This window comes from Pelodiscus sinensis, chromosome 5 (assembly GCF_052426305.1).
Source record: "Pelodiscus sinensis isolate ZL-2025 chromosome 5, ASM5242630v1, whole genome shotgun sequence".
Taxonomy (NCBI): Eukaryota; Metazoa; Chordata; order Testudines; family Trionychidae; genus Pelodiscus; species Pelodiscus sinensis.
Window position 1 is genome coordinate 18,653,317 of NC_143056.1, and position 20,503 is coordinate 18,673,819.

Below are 20,503 nucleotides of genomic sequence, written 5' to 3' on the forward strand. Positions count from 1 at the left end.
TTTTTCAAAGCTTTTTTTTTTTTTAAGAGTGTGGGGAAAGAAAAAAAAAAAGGGAAATAACAAAAATATTAGGGTGAGGCCAGGTTCTTCCTTTTTTTCTTGCCACCCATATTGATAATCCTCCCCTCCCCCCAATTTTGGAATTTTCACAAAATTTTGAAATTTCAAATATTGATTTAAAATATACCAAAGAGGGAACAAAAATGTTATAACTCTCCGGTTCCTCTCCCCTCAGTTTTTCATTTAGCTGTTATCAAGACGCATTAGAAGCTGGATAATGTATGTAGCATTTTGAGGTTTGATTTACCTTTCAAGTGGGAATAAGAGATCCTCCGGAAAAGAGCTTATTTTCCGGAGGATCGCGTCCAGACTGGCGCTTTTCTCCGGCTTATCTACAAGCAGGAAAAAAGCGGCAGCCATGAAAATGCAAATCCCGCGGGGGATATTTAAATCCCCCGCGGATTTGCCTATTCCCAAGTGCTACATTAGCATCCCTATTACGGAATAGGGGCCAATGTAGACACAGCCAAAATGTATAGAGCATTTACATGTGCAAAATGCTTTACAAACATTAATTAATCCTTACACAACTATGAGGTAGGCAGATTATCCTTATTTTACAGAAGAGGATGCTGAAGCTGAGAGCTCAACTGACTTGCTAGAATTTCCAGAAGTGACTCAGTCGGTGTCAGAAGCAGAATTAGAAATCAGGGCCTCCTGAATGTCAGTTCCAGTCTGCTCTAAAACTTTACTGAAAGAGTTTTTCCGTTAAAAGCATTTGCGGCAAAAGAGCATCTAGATTGGCACGGACGCTTTTACGCTAAAGCAGTTTTTGCGGAAAAGCGTCAGTGCCAATCTAGATGCGGTTTTGCGCAAGAAAGCCCCGATCGCCATTTTCGCCATTGGGGCATTTTTGCGCAAAACAGTTTTTAGCTGTCTGTACTGGCCCTCTTGCGCAAAAGCATTTGTGCAAGAGGGCTTTTTCCCGAGTCAGTGTTCTTGTGCAAATTCAAGCGGCCAGTGTAGACAGCTGGCAAGTTTTTCCGCGGGAAACACTTGCCAGTCTAGACACAGCCCGATGGCCATATTTTGCCCAGTGATTTCATTGACTGAGGTGATCTTTGTTTCTTGTCTCTAATGTGCACTATAGTGTGGCTGTTATCAATTTAATCAATGCTGACCTCTTATTTCTGACCCCAGAAGCAGCTGCATTTTGGTAATGCTTGCAGAAAGCTCTCTCTCCTACAGGAAGAAGGGGCATCTCTATCTTGGGTCACTTAAAACTCAGCTAAAAAAACCCAGTACATTATTCCATTGGAAGCAATCCTGCATTAGGCAGGAGAAGGGTAAACAGTCCTAACTTGTCCTTTCTATCTCTATTGTTTATGTTGTTGTGTTTCCTGCCATGCTGCTTGGCGGGGGCAGAAATGGGGATTTTTTCCTTTTCCCTATTTGTTTAATTTTTCAGAAGAAAATGATAGAAACTGGCATTAGAGTGTGAATTGAGGCAGTTTGACCTGCAGCAATCACAGAGGCTAGAACAGAGTGCTTAGCTAGCAAAGGGATGACATGCCTCACTCTGCAATATAGAAGTATCCTTTCTGTCCTGAGACTCAAACCCCCGAATAAATGTCCATCATCTCCACAAGTTTGCATTCATTTATCCTCCACTCTTGTGAAGAAGAAAGGAAAAGAGGATATTTAAATCAATGGGATTAAACGGCCCTATAGCCATTTGCCCTGAACACCTGTCTCCTCTTAGATAAGCCACAAATGAGCACTGACTGATTCCAAAATACACACTCAAACTGTTGATCTAACTATTTAAGCTATCCTCTATGCATTCTTGAGATTTGGATGAGTGACCACTGGAACTAATCCTACCCATTGCATGCAACCGTATGCTTAGGCAGGCATCCATAAAACATAATAAACAGCATGTGCAAAAGTATTTCAAAATAATTTTTTATCATTAGCCATTTTTAAAGGAAGGAAATCAACATGAAATGTTAACAAATCCAATTATAAAACAGCTCTGTGTACTGCAGTTTATGTAAAATAATAACACAGACTTTTGTCAATAAAACGGTATGAAAATTAAATTATAAAATGAGTATAAAAGACATGGGAAAGCTCCCCCCTCATCCCTCAAAAAAGCAAGAATAAAGGAAAATAAATGAGACCTGGCAATGGAGCTCAGTGTGGCTCCTTGTTGCCCTCCAATGTCTAGACCATGTATAGATGTGGATATTTATTACTCCCTCTAAGTTAATTGGCTTGAGCTTTCCTTAACCAAAGTAATTGGGGTTGTTTATATTAGTGGTTTTCAAATATATATTTTTTTAAATTTGCAGGCCGTAAAAAAATTTCAGCTGGAAGTGCAGAGCTCTTTGGAAAGCTTAGACATAGTTTGCAGACCCCAAGTGTGCTGCAGACCTCAAGTTGAAAAACACTGCTTTATCTAAAGCAGTTAAGACTAGGGCACTTAGCTCCAGAAGTACCAGGTTCAATTCCCCATCCAGTACCTCAGTTCAACACCTTTCAGTCTGCTCCAGTGTTTTTCATAGTGGTCCCTGGATCCACTCTGAGAAAGCTGCTACTGGGCCATTCTGGTTTGTTTACTTACCAGGGGCACAGCGATGGAGCCTCATGGCTTCCTTTGGTTGCGGTTTGCTGTTTGCTGTTTGCCATCCATCAAGGCCTTGAATCTAATTTCCAATGTCTTTAAATCAGACAGGATCCTTGTGGGTGGGTTCTTTTTCCTTATTTATTCTGCACCCATTTCCCCATCACCACCAAATTGCAAATAGAGGGTCACTCTGGGATCCATGAAGGCTTTGTCTACACTGCAGGGTTTTTGCGCAAGAAGCTTTTTGCGGAAGAGATCTTCCGCAAAATATTCTTGAGCAAAAGCGTGTCCACACCTCAAAAGTGCATTGCAAAAGCAATGTGCTTTTGTGCAAGAGGGCATCCACACTGCATGGACACTCTTTCTTTTGTGCAAGAAAGCTCTGATGGCCATTCTGCAAATGGCCATCAGAGTACCTGTGCTTTTTCTGATAGGCTCTTTTTGCACAAGAAACCCCTGTTGAGTGTCCACACACACCTTTTTTCATCATAGAACTTTTGCGCAAAAAGGAGTTATTCCTCATAGAAAGAGGTATACCTACACTGCAAAAAGCCTTCTGTTCTGCCATGTTACTGTAAATTTTGTTGTGCAAAAATGCTCTTGAGGTGTGGACACTGCGGATTTTTGCTCAAAACGGCTGGTTTTGAACAAAAACCCTGTAGTGTAGACATAGCCGAAGAGTTGCATTGGTAGGAAGGTAGGAAGTCATGTGAACACAGAATCTTTGCACTCAAGGTACAGCTACACTGCAGGGCATAACTCAAAATAAGCTACGCAAATTAAGCTACGTCAATTACATAGCTTATTTCAAAATAGATTATTTTGGAATAGGGAGTGTCTACACAGCACTTAGTTTGAAATAGAGCACTTTTTCTCTGACTTTACTTATTCCTCAGTTCAGTGAGGGTTACAGGAGTTGGAGTAAGAAGTCCTCCAGCTTTACAGTATTTTGACACTATTTTGAAATAAGTTCTTGTTGTGTAGATGCAGACTAGGTTATTTAGGAATAGTGCTAGTTATTTTGAAATAATGTTGCTGTGTAGATGTACCCTAACTGAAGAATTACAGACGAACATAAGGGAGAATATCTTTTAATACTTCTAATAGCTCCATGTCTGATAAGGCTCAGAACATGAGAAATGTTGGCAAGCCATGAGCATGTAGTATACTTTGAAGAGGTACAGCATTATGTGCATACTGAATATTAGAATTAACTGTAGTATTATTTAGAATCTATATTGGACTTTTAGCTATTATCTGTGGCTCCCACACCATATTTTCTATATGTTCAGGCTACTTAGGGATAGAAGTTGCTATCACAGCAGTATCTCAATAATGAGTAGATTTATACAGAAATCTTCACCCTTTTTGTTAATTATTCCTATCAATTAAGGGCTTACCCTAGATACAATTATTGTAGGAATAGAAGCCCTTGTAATCAGACAACATGCTTTTATAGTGATAGAACTTTGTTTTGCAGCTGTACCTCAATTAGAAATTGAGACCCATGAAGAAAGCACTGTTGGTTAATTATGCTAATAAGGAAATTAGCCACCATCTATGTGAGGTGTTGGTTGGATAACATGTCACTAAATGGTACCTCACTTCATTGCAAACATATTCAAGGGGTTTATTTAATTTCTGGATGCATAACTCAAGGGAGTACACATTTTTTATGCACTGTTCAACCAATTTTAAAATCTGCACTCTGAATTCTTGTAGGAAATATTCAAGGGTACAGGAAGTTGCGGGATTATGTCATAAAACAGAATAACAAATTATAATTACTTTAAAAGTTCAAGGAAGAAAAATTGCTTTGCTGAAGTCCAGCCTATGATTTGTGCTGTTGATTCAGCATCCATCTATTTATTTCAAAGAACTACTTAGTACTTAATGGCAACAATTTAAGCCATCCTTCATCTTAAAGTTGCATTTAAAAATGGCTTATAAAGGTGACTATAAAAATGATTTTATAACTGTTATAAGTACGGAACAGTCTTGAGCCATGTTACATGCTGTGGTAGCTATAAGAAAATCCACAGAAGGTGTTATGAGTGATTTTAAGCTACTATTATAAACAATCTATTGTATTGTGGGATTCTATAAATAATCTGTACAAAGAATTAACCTCACTTAAAATATGCTACTCATTTATTATGAATGGAACTTTCATATAAATTGTGATTAGAATGGGTTTATGCTGAAATGAAACTTCACAACCACATTAGAGCTTAGGACACATGAAACCTAATAAAGTCTTTCCTTGTTAATATTACTACTGCCAGCTAAAAATGATGTTTGTTGATTTGTTTTTACTTTTCTGGTTTCGCAGTAAGGTTAGGTAGGCTAAAATCATGTAAATTAGGGACAGGAACTCCTAAAGTTTCAAATGTTCAGCTTCCAGATTTGGGGCCAGGTTTCCAAAAAAGCTTAGCATCACAAAATGTTGAAGTCCTCTGCTTTCTTATGTTAGGAGCCATCTTAAAGAGGTTGATCCATATCCCCAGCTCTTGAAAGTCAGTATATTTACATCAGCTGAGGGTCTGGTTTTTCAAGAGTAAATGTGAATACTCCTGGTACTATGTGGTTGGTGTGAATTGACATCTCCGCTACAAAGACTCTGCTGCAGCTATTGTTTTCTGGACAACATTATTTAAACTCCTCGGTGAACAAATCCACATGGAACTTACAATTGTTAATTTAAATTGCTATACTTTACAGTAATTTGTAAACAACTCAATACAAACTATTCTTGTATATATTTAGTTAATTGAATTGAATTAAAAGGATTATTATTGATATTACCATAGTGACCCACTGAGGAAGGCACCATACAGATATATAGTAAGAGAGAGTCTCTGTCTTAAAGAGCTTACACCCTACATGAGACAGGCAAGGGCACAGGAAACAGAGGTCAAATAAGTTGTCTAAAGTCACATGGCTAGAACCTTGGTCTCCTATGTTAGGGTATGTCTACACTACCCTCCTATTTCAAAATAGGAGGATAATGTAGGCATACCGCAATTGCAAATGAAGCCCGGGATTTGAATTTCCCGGGCTTCATTTGCATAAGCGGGGCGCCGCCATTTTTAAATCCCCGCTCGTTCGAACCCCGTGCCGCGTGTAGCCATGCGGCACGAACTAGGTAGTTCGAACTAGGCTTCCTAGTTCGAACTACTGTTACTCCTCATTCCACGAGGAGTAATAGTAGTTCGAACTAGGAAGCCTAGTTCGAACTACCTAGTTCGTGCCGCGTGTAGCCGCGCAGCACGGGGTTCGAACGAGCGGGGATTTAAAAATGGCGGCGCCCCGCTTATGCAAATGAAGCCCGGGAAATTCAAATCCCGGGCTTCATTTGCAATTGCGGTATGTCTACATTACCCCGCTAGTTCGAACTAGGAGGGTAGTGTAGACATACCCTTAGTGATTCTCAGTGACCAATCCTTGGACCGAGGCCACTCCCCAAAAGTTCCCTGATGCAGTTTAGGAAGTTGGCAAGCCAATCTCTGGTATCAAAATGTTGAGAAACCCTGTTCTAAATTATAGTCTACTTTTGTGCGGGGAGGTGCGGTTTCCAACTTGAGTACCTGTACCAGCTCTTACTCTCCTTCAGTGTCTAAAATTAGCAGTGTGTCTGTGACAGTGTTGCTGTGAGGCAGCTAGCCCAGTCCTCCGCCTGTACCACTGTGGACACACTGGTTGCTATATGTGCTAGTGTATCCCACATACCTAGTGGGTGTGGTTCACTGTCCCATATAGTGTCACTGGGACCATTTACAGAGAGAAAGAAGGCATATGCTCTATAGCCTTAGCTGAGAGCCAGCTGTCTTTTAGCTCAAACTATAGAGGTTCGTGCACTAAGCTCCAGAGGTCTCAGGTTCCCTTCCACCTGTCAGCACTATACTAGCTTGGAAAGAATTAGCATAGGTACCTCTGCACCAGCTGGGAATTACCCCTCCTAGTTTACCTGGAGATGTACCCATATTCTGCTACCCATCCACTAGAACAAATTGCCTCTTGGACAGCAGACAAAAAAGGCCATAGTTCAGCCCATGAGGACAGACCCATGTCTATGCAGGGACCCAAAAACTTGGTGTCTAAACACTGAATCCTCCAGGAAAATGTCATGACATTTTTCCTGGTGAAATTCCCAGTGCAGCTTTCTAAAGTACTGATGAGCCCTCATATGCCTGGGTCATCTGCAAGTGATGGGTAGGGGCATGGGAGTATTCAGAGCTGTCTGGATCACAGCTCCAGTTATAGGCAGTCTCATGGTTGGAACAGAAATATATCGACTTGGAAACAACAAGACCCTAAATAGAGACTTTTCCTTTGCCCCATTTAGCCACAGTATTTAAAAAACCCACCCTTCAGCTGCCTGAAATCAATTTTAAATGGTACTATTTGCTTCAGGCAGGAAGAAAAACACTTGTCTGTAAGGTCTCATTTACTAGCAAGAATTTGTTCTTGCACATACTCAGCCACCAACATGGTAATGAACCCATTTCTGCGAAAACCAGTCTTTAGTGTTCACTTTTACTAGACCTGAAAATATTCATGAGCCGCTTATTAAAAAATGTGAAACTATTGACCTCAGATCATGATTGTCACTAAAATGCCTTATATGAAAGCAGCATCTCCAGATTCTACCTGTACTCCAACAAAACCGAATTAAATTACCCCTAAAGTTAATTTGCAAATCTCTATTTGCAAGCATAAAAGGCGGACATAACATTCCAAAAGCTGCTATTACATGTCCGGATGTCATATGCTTTGGGAATATCTGATCCAATTCATAGCTCATAAATGCCTAATTGAAGAAAAATATATACAGCAATTTTAATTGGTTGATTGCATCATTTGTTTTTATTGTGCTTTTCAATAAAAACAGCTAAACCACCTCCAGTTCACAGACAGGAAAAAGGTTCTTAACAATTTAAAGATAAGTAGGAATTCAGTAATTGCTGCATGCACAATAACGTGTAGAGGGCTAGTTGCTTGTTAGAATATAAATCTGGGTTTTAAAACATCACTAAGTAGGATGAATGTATCTATTTATTGGCTACATGCTCTAATACTGCTGGAAAAGTAGGTGTCTAAATTGTAAAAAAGTCCACATAGTTTTAAATCCAGTCCAAAAGTTTTAGTCAAGCAGCTGGCACACAAAAATAGTGCAGTCGGTGTATCTAAAATAGTCCTTTATGCCCACTCCCCAAAAATAAAAAGTAATGCTTTGGTTTCTTTCTTTTGTTATCACTATTGATTTCCAGCTCACACAACAAAAAAACTTAAATAAAGATTTCTTACTGTTAAAGCAGTTTACATCTCATAGTTGATAAAGAAAATTCAATTCATAATTATTTATGAGCCAGCATCAGGGAGTTTATTACTTTGATTATTCACTAATCATTTCCCGTAAATGCAGTGACCTAAAAATCCCATATAATCAATAAAGTAGTAAATTCCAGATTTAAATCATTGCACCTTGTATTCTTGAGTAAACCTTTGGGTAATTTACAAAGGCTGTTGAATTTTATAGTAAGTGTTTTTCAAACCAAGCTGGATTCTAAACAATAATGACTTTTTAATGTGGATCTGTGATTACATTGTCATAGTGAAATACGACAGTCTTTGACTGCATTCGAAATGAGGCAGAGTGTGAATTACTCCAAAGGCTTGGATTACCATAGCCTCAGGTAAAGCAATCTTCATAAATTAAACTCCAATCTAAAGTGACTTGTCACTATAAACCTGTTGCTACTACTAGTAACTTAAATTTCAATGTACAATTTGTACACAATTTCTTTCCTTATTGTTGCAATAGGGAGTAGTTACTTTGCTAAAGTGCATTAAAGTGATTAGAGTGGGAAAATAATACTCCACAAGCATTGTGTGGGTTTCATTTCCATAATTTGGAAAGGCTGGTGTTTTAGAAAATGCACCTGTTGGCGGCTAAAATGTTTCTGCCATTAAGATTGTTAAAGCTGATAGTTGTAGGAGCTTGTGAAGGGGTTCACTCATAGCAGGTGATGCCTCTTTGTGGCTACATCTAGGATCAGCTGGCACCTGGCACCCCTTCCATCAGTTACTCACACTGTGACCCCTCTCTCTTTTCTCTGCCACTTCTTAGTTTGGCCTTCCTACTAAATCACTACAGTTCCTCCTGCCCCCCACCCCCCAGCATCTGACTGGTTGGTATCTTCCACAACCCTGTGCCATTGCCCTGGGGCTGGTCAGGGAACAGCAGCCTGTCCTTTACATTGGGTTCCTGCCCGGGAACCTTATATTGAGCAGCTAAGGTCTGCTTCATCCTTCTCCTTGCTGCTTTCTCTCTCTCTCTCTCTCTCTCTCTCTCTTTTTTTCCTAATCAGCCTTCTCAGGCTTTCTTTTCCCATATTTCTTCGGGGTTTTCCTCTTTTCTAGGCCTAGAATCCGAGGACTTATTCTCCCTCTTGGATTTTCTCCTCCATATTACTCTTCTCCCAGAGAGCAATGGCAGACTCTTTCCCTCCAGCCTCCTTCTGCTCTTAACGTCCTGGCTTTCTACTACCCAGCCTGCTTCTGCCCAGCTGGCTTCGTGTTCAGTTAAGCCTGGCTCTCTTCTACGGCACTTTCTTTTAGGCATACGCAACACATTTAACATAACTTACATTTCACACTCTTAGCTCATAGTGTAGACATAGTCTAAGAAAAATGTAGGAAAAATGTTTTTTAAGTGTCTTGACTAGCATCATGACAGAACTCCACAACAAACAAGGATAGAACTGAATTCTCCAGAGCAGCATTCAACTGTCTTAAGCCTGAGGCCACCCTTTTTCTACAGTTCCCTGCCTCTTTGACTTCCAAATTCTGCAACAAACGCAGTAGACTACTGAACTACATAGCCCTGGTCCATCCCCAGGGAATGATTCATCCTGTGCACTGAATGAAACAGAAGGCCTGGGGAAAATAGTATATAGTCAGATAACTAAAGACTCTATCATAATGCATAGGCACAAGGTGGCTGAATTCAGCTTGCCTTATTGCTATTATTTCCTAACCTTTGAACTGCTTTATTTGAAACCTTACTAATGTTCTTTTGCTGCAGTTTGTGGTGTGTGGTAGGTTAAACAGAGTCATGTCAAGTTGAGGTGACCTACCAGGCTGAAATACTTACATTATATTTTAAGTCATTGTAAGCTAAAGTTGTAGTTAGTCTAAAATATATTTTAAGACATTTTAACACTAACTACAACTTTAACTTATTTTTTTCTTAGAACTTCAAACTGATATTTCATGAAAACCAATATATTTTCAAATTGCCTTTATAAAGCCAATGTTTTTGAACTGCAGCCTCTCCCAGCTTAGTCAGATAGAATTTTTACTGTTGAATTGTTAACCGCAGGTTTTTTAAATATGCTGTTTTACACAGCTAATAGAAGACCCTTTCCTATTATAACAAGAATAGCACCACTAAAATAATTAAAGCAGTAAGCTATGAGCTTGCATCATCACAAGTCAAGATGTCATAATCCAGTGTCTGAAGCCATTATATGACAAATAGTATAATCATCAACAATATGAAAATACTTCAGTCAACTTCTCCAGGCCTGTTGTGTAAAGGTTTTGATCTCGACTCATCACACTGAGTCCAAAAGATGCTAACGTTGCCATTTCCATCTGTCTTTCACTGGCTTCTTCACTGCTGTGCTAATTGTTTTTCTTCTAGTATGTAACCTGTCACCCTTCCGAGATAATCGCTCAGTGTAATGTTCATCCTCTTAAAACTATTACCTCAGCTGGTGTTCAGTCAGTCACATGGTATATGCAGATGAGCAGAAGACACCTGATTGACTTAGTTCTTGAACACCTAAGCAGCACGGCAGGGTGTCTCTCAGTCAAGCTCTTCCTCTCCACTGAGATGATTTTAAGGATTGCTTCCAAGACATTTAAAATATGGCTTCTTTTGGCTCAGAAGCATTCCCAGCTGTGTATTAGATCTGCAAGGATTATTTCAATCAGGATTCCCCTCTCACCAGTCAAGCACATCAGGGAACATTATAGGTACGCTGCAGTGCAACTGACACACATCCCCAGATACAAATCCAGTTTCATATCACAGTTTGTTAACAATTGAAGCTACTACGTTCTCTCCTTCACCAACACAGAAATCAACCGAGCCTAGAGGAATCATGGTGTGTAATGAATCAAAAAAGAGAGAGAGGCTTGAAAACCAAAGGGTATATGATGATGTACCAAAATAGATGGTGAACTGATCCATCTTTAATGTTGTCCACTCAGTCACTTGCTTTGAAATACTTGTACACATCATCCCAGCTACCCCTTTTGCAGACAGTCTTGCTAGGATCTGGTGTTTTTAAAAGACAAAATACCTGAATTGATAAGAAATGAGGCATCAGACCATGAAATAGCAGCCTAACCTCATTCTAAAATCCAGCCAGGATCCCATCAGCATACACACAAGGCCCTGGTGGTGGAAAGTCCACTAAAGGATGAGATTGCAGCCTCTGGAAAGGATCGCAGCCTTCCTCTCAGATGGGGCTGGAAGAGTGTTAGGGTCAGGGCAACATCCAGAGGAGAGGGCTGTGTGGAAGCAGTGTAACCCCCCACTCCTTTGAAACTCATTCTGCAAATGAAAGCAATGTGTAGCAGAAGCACTGGAAGAAGGTGTTTGCACTAAGGCAATTAGCCTTACGGCAGGGTGAATGCAGGAGGATCATTGACCCAGGGGATGTGTCATTTCTATCTCCCTGCACCAAAGCCAGTGAGTCGATCCCCAGCTCTGAAAAACAAATATTCGAAATGGCCACAAGCATAATCATCCTACCACTCCTGAAGTACAGCCCCGGCTTTGTGTATCAGCGTTGAATCCTTTTGGGAACCAACCATTTGTAAAATGAATGCCCGTCCCTCTTGTAGCTAGCTAAGGTGCTTCTGCCTCCGGCGGGGACCGCAGTGTTACCGAGGCACTTGACACATTGTGACTGCAGGCGCTTGCTTGTTTGCTCTGCTGCCAAGAACATCAATTGGCCAGTGCTGTTGTTATTGAGCCAAAAGAAGGTGATTTCTGAAGAAGTGTGAATGTATTATCTTATATCAGACAATGCGATATTGTAATAGACCAATGAAAGCATGAAAAGGAAACAACAGCATTCCCTGCAGCAACACCACAGCTTGATGGAATTTTGGGCCTGTGATGGGACTCTCTGGTAGACTGCTAAAAACCAAGACATGTAAGTGGGCATCTCATTCCCCAGCTGATTCAGCTCTTTTCCAGCTATCCGCCCTTAGGTGTTGTTATAACATGCAGTCAGCTGTGCCAAGATCATTAGTTGATAACACTGCACCCACAGCTTCAATAATGTGGTTTGAGACATCTCTTGGCTTTTCATCTCCATGCAAGGGCTGAGCAAAACCTGTCCTCCTCTGAGTTCCCAGAGGGTACACCTACAGGGTGCATCTAGACTGGCAAGATTTTGCGCAAAAAATTGCCAGCTGTCTACACTGGCCTCTTGAATTTGCGGAAGAGTACTGACTTTGTAATGTACAAAATCAGTGTTTCTTGCGCAAATACTTTCATGCTCCTGCTCAGGGATAAGCCCTCTTGCGCAAGAATACTTGCTCAAGAGGGCCAGTGTAGACAGGCACCTAAATTTTTTGCGCAAGAAAGTCCGATGGCTAAAATGGCCATCGGAGTTTTCTTGCGCAAAAGCATCCTTGCCAATCTAGACTCTCTTTTGCGGAAATACTTTTAACGGAAAAGCTTTTCCGTTAAAACTATTTCCACAAAATCATGCCAGTCTAGACGTAGCCACACAGACATTATTTGGAAATAACAAAGAGCGCATCTATACTACAAGCCTTTATTTTGACAGAATGTCGAGCTGGAGGACTTCTTTACTCCGACTGATGGTAACCCTCATTTTACAAGGAGTAAGAGAAGTCGAAGGAAGAGTGTTCTTCCTTTGACTTCCTGCTGTGTAGACAGCTCCGAAAACTGAAATAAACTATTTCTTCTTCAGCTACGCAGCTGATGTAGCTGAAGCTGTGTAGCTTATTCCGACTTTAGTCCTGCTGTGTAGACAAACCCATACTATGCAAATACATGTGACCCAAAGGCAGTGAGGATAAGGCCACAGTCCCCTCCCCACTGTTTGCTAGTGGAGGGGGTCACATGCTGCACCCTCTAATCATGCTGGCCCAGGTGAGTTTTCCGGTACACCAGGGAGATCTGGGAGGCACAGTTCCTAACACCTCCCCCCCCCCCCCCCCCACAAAAACAGGACGATGCCTTGCAGCCAGACGAAGAGGGCAATATTAGTGTTTCTAGAATTAGAGGCAGTTACTGTTGAGGTCAAAGATAATGCAGGGCCAGTTCACAAGCATGGCAGATCTAACAGTGAGAGAATCGTTGAAGGCTCAGATTTTATTTTCAAATAGGAACACACCAGTTTGGATGCACATAGGAATTGCACTAGAACTAGCTGAGCCACTCTAAATGAGCTGTTACCACTCAAAAGAGAGGTCTTGGAGTCATTGTGGATATTTCTCTGAAAACATCCGCTCAATGTGTGGAGGCAGCCCCTCCCCCCAAAAAAAGAATCTTTGGAACTGTCAGCCGACGGTCAGGGCAGTGTGTTTGTGTATGCTTTTGAGAAAAGGTTTAACGTCTGTGTCTTTACTGCTAGGACCGGGGTCCCATCGCAGAGGGTGGCCAGCAGGCCAACAGACGCCTCGTTATATAGGAAGAGCTTATTACACTTTAGATTTTAGCTGCTAGAACACAGGGGTTCCTTCGCAGAGGGCAGCCTAGGAAAGGCTGGAAAGGTGCCTTAACGGATCTTGTCACCTGGGAGTGACACAGATCCAAATGCCTAAGCTTTCTTTATGTCTGTCCTTTTATGACCGGCTGAAGTTCTTTTAAATTGTGCTTGGTTCTGTTACAGCAACTGAAGGAGTCAGGTTAAAGCTTAAACAGTTACAGGTTTATTAAAAGACTTATAAAAGCATATGGTTACAATGGCTATTGCTCTATTTCTTAAATGCTAACAAATACAGATTTTAAAAAAATGGTTACAAAGAAAATAAAGATAGAAAATAGAAATAATGGTACCAAGTGACAGCTTAATCTTTAAAGAGCTCTAAGTCTATGTATATATATACTTAAACAAAGGACCACATCCAGGTACAATTTTTACCCCTTTCTGTGCCTCTCGACTCCAGCGTGTCAGGCCAGGGCCGGTCTCTCAATTCCTAGGAAAGACGAATACGAGGTGGGCGTCCCCTTGGAACCTCGGGAGATCAAACACCTAACCCGACCAGCAGATAGATGGTAGATTGACACTCAAAGAGAATGCGCTGCTGGACCTATCTTTATACCCCTGGGGGCCCGTATTCTCTTTCTTATCTAAGATGCCGAATTCTACTGGTCCGTTTTGTGGCGCCAGTTCTTACAAGCAAGTTTCAAGTTCATTTACACTTGCAAGAGAGAGAACTAAATTGTGAGCACTAGACATTTTTTTACTGGGCGAGAGATTCCTCCCCCCACGGATGGATGTGTGTTCGTATCAATATGGGTTAAGTCAAGGGCACTCCTTGGCAGCCTCTTGGTCAGCAATTGGCATATCTCTGTTTATAGCCATTCACGGTCACACAGCCTAGGCCTTCTGCTCTGTGTGCCCTGTATGCTCCAGGCAAGCAAAAATGATTACAACAATTATAATGGTTAGAACAGTGGTTAAAATAAAGTGTAGGAAAGGAGTTAGGGAAAATTCTAGCTCTTGGGCTAACTAATTTAGCCATGAGATGTTTACATTCTTAGTTACAGCATGTCTTACTTCATACCATCTGTTGCCACTTCCCTTGCCCTCCCCCCAAAGTTATTTTGAGGATTGCGGTGGTCGCTGTCATCGAACCACACCGGTCTCTATTGGAAGATGTCACTCTTGTTCTATCAGTTGTTTTGGGCTGAGAGGGACAAACTCGATTCGCAGTCCAGTAGAGGAGTTAAGTAAGGTGTTTTGGTACAGCAGTAGCAGTTGGGATGAGGAAGAAGACCATGGCGAGTTGGAGTACCATGTCTTGCTTCAGCTTAGGTTTCTTTTTCTATAGTTCAGTCTATAACAACAGCGATTGCAAGCACTGCAACAGCAAGCGGTATATATACAAAAAGTTCATGATGGTTTCCCGGATCCACACCAGCGCTGGGAGGGATACATCCCACTGGAGCACTGTTCAGGGCTATTGCCTCAGTTTCCTGTAATAAAACAAAAAGTTCGCTGGTCTTGGATACAATCCAAGCCTCAGTAATGGTTATTGGTGTTAGCCCAGCGTCTGCAGTGGTCCAGACTTTTTTTCCCTTGTAGGAGTGCAGTACGCGGGTTTGCATTCTTAAACTGGGGTGTTTGATTACTACAGTGTCTTCAGGTGCATATTTAGAATCTTTGAGTGGCACAGTGTGGCCAGGAGAGGTTCTCCCTGTAGGGAAAAATTCTTTACTGATCGGACTGCCCGTAGGGGTCTGCCGATTATTTAATCTTTGCATCACAGTATTTAATCTGTTTTCCTATTTGCCATCTGTGGGCCTTTGGGTCTTCATGGATTCTTTACTTCCCCACTCCCATGGGTAGGCACGGGGGAGATGGGGACTCACCACCATAAGGGCTGGGTGGTCAAAGCTATCTTATTCTTTAATACTGGCTTCTTAATTTAATTTAGTTCCATTAATTAACAATCTAATTAGTCTCTGGTCTAAATATCTGGTTAGATCTAGTGAAGTGGACACAGAGCTGGACAGATCCTTCAAACTATCTAGGATCACTTGGTTGGCTTGGCTGGTGTGTAGGCCTTTACAGGCACTGGATATTACTGCATCTACCAGCCTGTATTCTATACAATTTCTGGGCTATGGCATAAGTGTTGCTGACAGAGTTTCCAGGCTCAAACTAATCTGCGATTGTATCTGCTAAGCCTCGTCGTTGCCTAATTAGGCACTTGCCAATTTGATTAGCCAGTCTAGCACACAGCTGGTCTATACCAGTGTGGAACATCACTAAGGTAAGGACTAGTGACAGTTGTCCTGGTTCTGGGACAGGGGTCTGTTCAGGGCACAATTCACAATTAGGAGGCTTTTATTTTGTCCTCAAGGTCTTGGTTAATAATATCTAAATAAAAGCAAGTTAGCAATGGCCATTGTTTAACAAATGACAGCCATGCCTCAGGGGTTACTTTGTCTGGGCTTTAAATGGTAAGCCCCAGTGGGAGTCAGTAGGTCCAACTTCAGTGGCCTGATGTCAGTGTTTAGCTTCTTTCCCACAAAATTCTACACAAACTTTAACTCAGAGGACTGTGTATTCTTTGTCCTCGTAGTGTTCATGTTGTTACAATAAACAAAATGATTCTGTGTGAATGAGGGGCGGCCCAAGGCCGTGTATTCTCATTGCCATTAGCGTGTATTTGTTCTATATATGTGACTTGAAGGAGGTTACGTTGACTAGAGTCACTGTTTCTCTTTATAGGACCAAGCATGGTTCACAGATGTTTAATTGTTAACCCATGCAATTCTATAATTCTTGAGGCCTTTTAAGGCATCAGGCACCAGTGAGTAGCAGGGCAAGTAGCTGTTATTGCAATGGTGAGGTTACTAGTTTCCTCATTGTTGTGGGCATCTTTACTTAAACATGCTGATGTCCCACTTGCCTGTGTTGTTTCGTATAGATTTCTTATTATCTCTGGCGCTCTAGAGCTATTAAAGCAAAACTAATCTGGTGGGGGAGAGGGCTGTTACCCCACTCCCAGTCTTTCTGTTCACGTGATGCACTCTTTGCTTCTTTCCAGTTTCTTCTTTATTCACCTGTGGAGACATTGTTAACATTCTCCTAGCCTAAACAATTTCCAAACTATTATCTTTTCACTGAATTTTAAAGTTGCCAATTGATTGGGCCCAATTATTAATTTTGATGGTTTAAATTAATGCTTCTGCTTTACTCAAATTATCCTTTCATTAAAACACTATCCTACACACAACAATATTTGCAATACGTATTACAATTAAGACACACAAGACAAACTTGGACAGAACACAAACTTATTGTGTCATGACACAGAACCATGGTTTTTTGTCGTTGTTGTTTGTTGTTTTTCTTCAGCTGGCACCAGCGCTTTCTGATGATCTGAAAGACAAGAAAACATTTCTACCCCCGTCGGGGTGGTCTATTATAACTTAAAATACTGCCTAAGATCTGCTAGGGGAATCGGTTACAGCTAGTTCTTTAACACTTCTATGGGCGAGTGAGCTACAACTTTACGAGAACAAGAGCGCTTCATCGGTACTCGTGACCTTCCACTCCCTCGAATTACCTCTAGAGTTGCTAGCCTTCCCCAACAGTGGCATGCCTCAGTTTCCCTCTTGTACCACAGATCAGGCTTAATGTGTAAAGCTATAGTGCTTTTCCTTAGCACAAGGTGTTGGTTGGCCAGTTACTGTTCCTGCAAGCAAAAAGCTTTTATTTTCCTGAAAAGAATCATATGTACAATGTTACAGGCTTACTTATGAGGGACAGTTGGTTTCAAACCTCTTCAGAACAGACAGGCAGTCTGCACCCACTTACAACCTTGGATCTGAGAGCAAGCTAAAAGTGTTATCAACTCAGCCTTGAACAAAGATACAGTGAATTTTCAGAGTTTGGATTCTTAAAACAATAACTTGGTTTTCTTAGAGAGCAAATTTAACCTTAAAAGTTGAATGCCTAACACAAGCACTAACTAATTTGTGCTTTGTCTGTTTGCAATTTTAAGCAAGAGGACATTATCCAAAACAAAATAAAACTAGTTCATTTGAAACCCACAAAATAAAGTTACAATATATAGAGCTCATTCTTTGGACAGTCATTTTCCTTTGGGCTATTCCTGGTGGCAACTCCTTTCCCTCCAATATGGGCTTAATGATTGGAAGAGGATTGTGAAGTGTTATGGCTTGAGCTTGGGTTAACTCCTCTGTTTCTCTTAGGGCTGTGTAGGCTGCCCGAAGCACTTTTTATAAAGCGTGTAATTTAAGTGTGACCCTTGCCATAACTTCGAGCCAAACTGTATGGGGCGGCGGGGTACAGTTTCTCCTTCTTGCCATAAGGCATAGGACATCTCTGTGTTTCCCACAGTGAGGTTCAAATGAAATGGGGCATTAGGGTAAAATCGGACCTATAGACTGATAAGTGCGTATCTCGTTATCAGCTGTCTCAGAGCTTCCTCATGGGGGGGGGGGACTCATTCCTAGCGAGCATGCTTCCTGAGCAAATTATACGGGGAGTAGGTACGAATTAAGATTCCCTGTTTTTCTAGATCTTTAATTAGTTCACAGAGCGGAGCCATAGCTTCGGCTGGAATGCGGTACTATTTTATCTTGGTTACAGTGGAAGGCGGGAGAGCGGGGGTTTGAGCTAGCAAAGTTTTAAAGCCAGCTCCAAAAGCTCATTTTTCTCCATTAATTACTTTCTCCTTCCCCTCTCTAGCTTCAGGAGGAGCCGTTCCTGTAGGTGCTCTATGTCCTTATTTAGGGTTCGCACCCGGGTATCCAGGTTCTGGCATTGCTCTAAGAGTTCGTATCTTTCTCTCTGCACCTTTATCAGCACTGTTTCTAAGTTCCAGTAGCGAGAGCAGGCTGCTTGCCACACACCCTGTAACAGCCAGATGCAAGCGCCTTTCCCTAACATCTCTTTATCCCACTTAGGGTTGCCCCATCCCTCTCGGGCAAACTCCTTTTCTATAGAGCTAAAATCCATGTCAATCGTGACTGGCTTCATGCTGCTGTATTTGAACCAATAGCACAATCCTGCCGACTACGCCAATTCTGTCAGCCGACGGTCAGGGCAGTGTGTGTGTGTATGCTTCCGAGAAAAGGTTTAACGTCCGTGTCTTTACTGCTAGGACCGGGGTCCCATCGCAGAGGGTGGCCAGCAGGCCAACAGACGCCCCGTTATATAGGAAGAGCTTATTACACCTTAGATTTTAGCTGCTAGAACACAGGGGTTCCTTCGCAGAGGGCAGCCTAGGAAAGGCTGGAAAGGTGCCCCAACGGATCTTGTCACCTGGGAGTGACACAGATCCAAATGCCCAAGCTCTCCTTATGTCTGTCCCTTTATGACCGGCTGAAGTTCTTTTAAATTGTGCTTGGTTCTGTTACAGCAACTGAAGGAGTCAGGTTAAAGCTTAAACAGTTACAGGTTTATTAAAAGACTTATAAAAGCATATGGTTACAATGGCTATTGCTCTATTTCTTAAATGCTAACAAATACAGATTTTAAAAAAATGGTTACAAAGAAAATAAAGATAGAAAATAGAAATAATGGTACCAAGTGACAGCTTAATCTTTAAAGAGCTCTAAGTCTATGTATATATATACTTAAACAAAGGACCACATCCAGGTACAATTTTTACCCCTTTCTGTGCCTCTCGACTCCAGCGTGTCAGGCCAGGGCCGGTCTCTCAATTCCTAGGAAAGACGAATACGAGGTAGATCCTTGGAACCTCGGGAGATCAAACACCTAACCCGACCAGCAGATAGATGGTAGATTGACACTCAAAGAGAATGCGCTGCTAGACCTATCTTTATACCCCTGGGGGCCCGTATTCTCTTTCTTATCTAAGATGCCGAATTCTACTGGTCCGTTTTGTGGCGCCAGTTCTTACAAGCAAGTTTCAAGTTCATTTACACTTGCAAGAGAGAGAACTAAATTGTGAGCACTAGACATTTTTTTACTGGGCGAGAGATTCCTCCCCCCACAGATAGATGTGTGTTCGTATCAATATAAGTTAAGTCAAAGGCACTCCTTGGCAGCCTCTTAGTCAGCAATTGGCATATCTCTGTTTATAGCCATTCACGGTCACACAGCCTAGGCCTTCTGCTCTGTGTGCCCTGTATGCTCCAGGCAAGCAAAAATGGATGTTACAAGGAGGTTCCTGTCTGGCTACAGGAACCATGAGTCAAGGCAGAGATAATAAGACAGAAAATACACCCACATCTTAAAGATTGCATGCAGATCTGGTCGCCTCATTGCAAAGAGTGTAGACTGGAGTTGGCAAAGATACAAAAAAGGGAAACAAAAATGATTAGGAATACAGTACAGCATCATGGGTGGCAGGTGAATCCCTCACTGTGGGTAGGCTAGCCTGCTATCCATGCCCCCCACCTTGTGGCTGGAGAAGCCCAGAGATGACAGCACTCCCCTGTGCCTGGAGGAGCCCCGAGACTGCCACCCATGCCTGGGGGAGTGTAAGCCCTAGTGCTAGGCCAAGTTGCTGCCCCTCTCAGTACCGTCCTGAGCCACTGGTCTGCCCTGCTTGTCCCCCAGGCTAAGCACTAGATTAGACTGAGCACTAGCCCCAGAGCTGCCTGCTGCAGCTGAGCTCCTTCCTGCTTCAGGTTATAGAGGGAGAAAGGCAGAGCTGCAGGGCAGAACATTGGCAGGGCCATGGCCTAGGTCAGAAGTGGCTTAGCCTGCCCTGGCCTTTGATATTTGTTGCTATGAAACACCTGCCATATGAGCAGAGATTAATAAAACTGGGACTTTTCAGCTTGGAAAAGAGACAGCTAAAGCAGTATCTGGTAGAGGTCTACAAAAGCATGACTGGTGCAGAGAAAGTAAGTAAGTGTAATTTATTCCTTCTCATAACACAAGAACTAAGGGTCATGAAATGAAATGAATAGGCAGCAGGTTAAAAACAAACAAAAGTGAAAGTATTTTTTTCAGACAATATAGTCAGCCCGTGGGACTTCCTGTCAGAGGATGTTGTGAAGGCCAAGATTATAACAGAATTCAAAAGAGAAATAGAGGATTCATGGAGGATAAATCCATCAAGGGTGGTTAGATAGGATGGGAA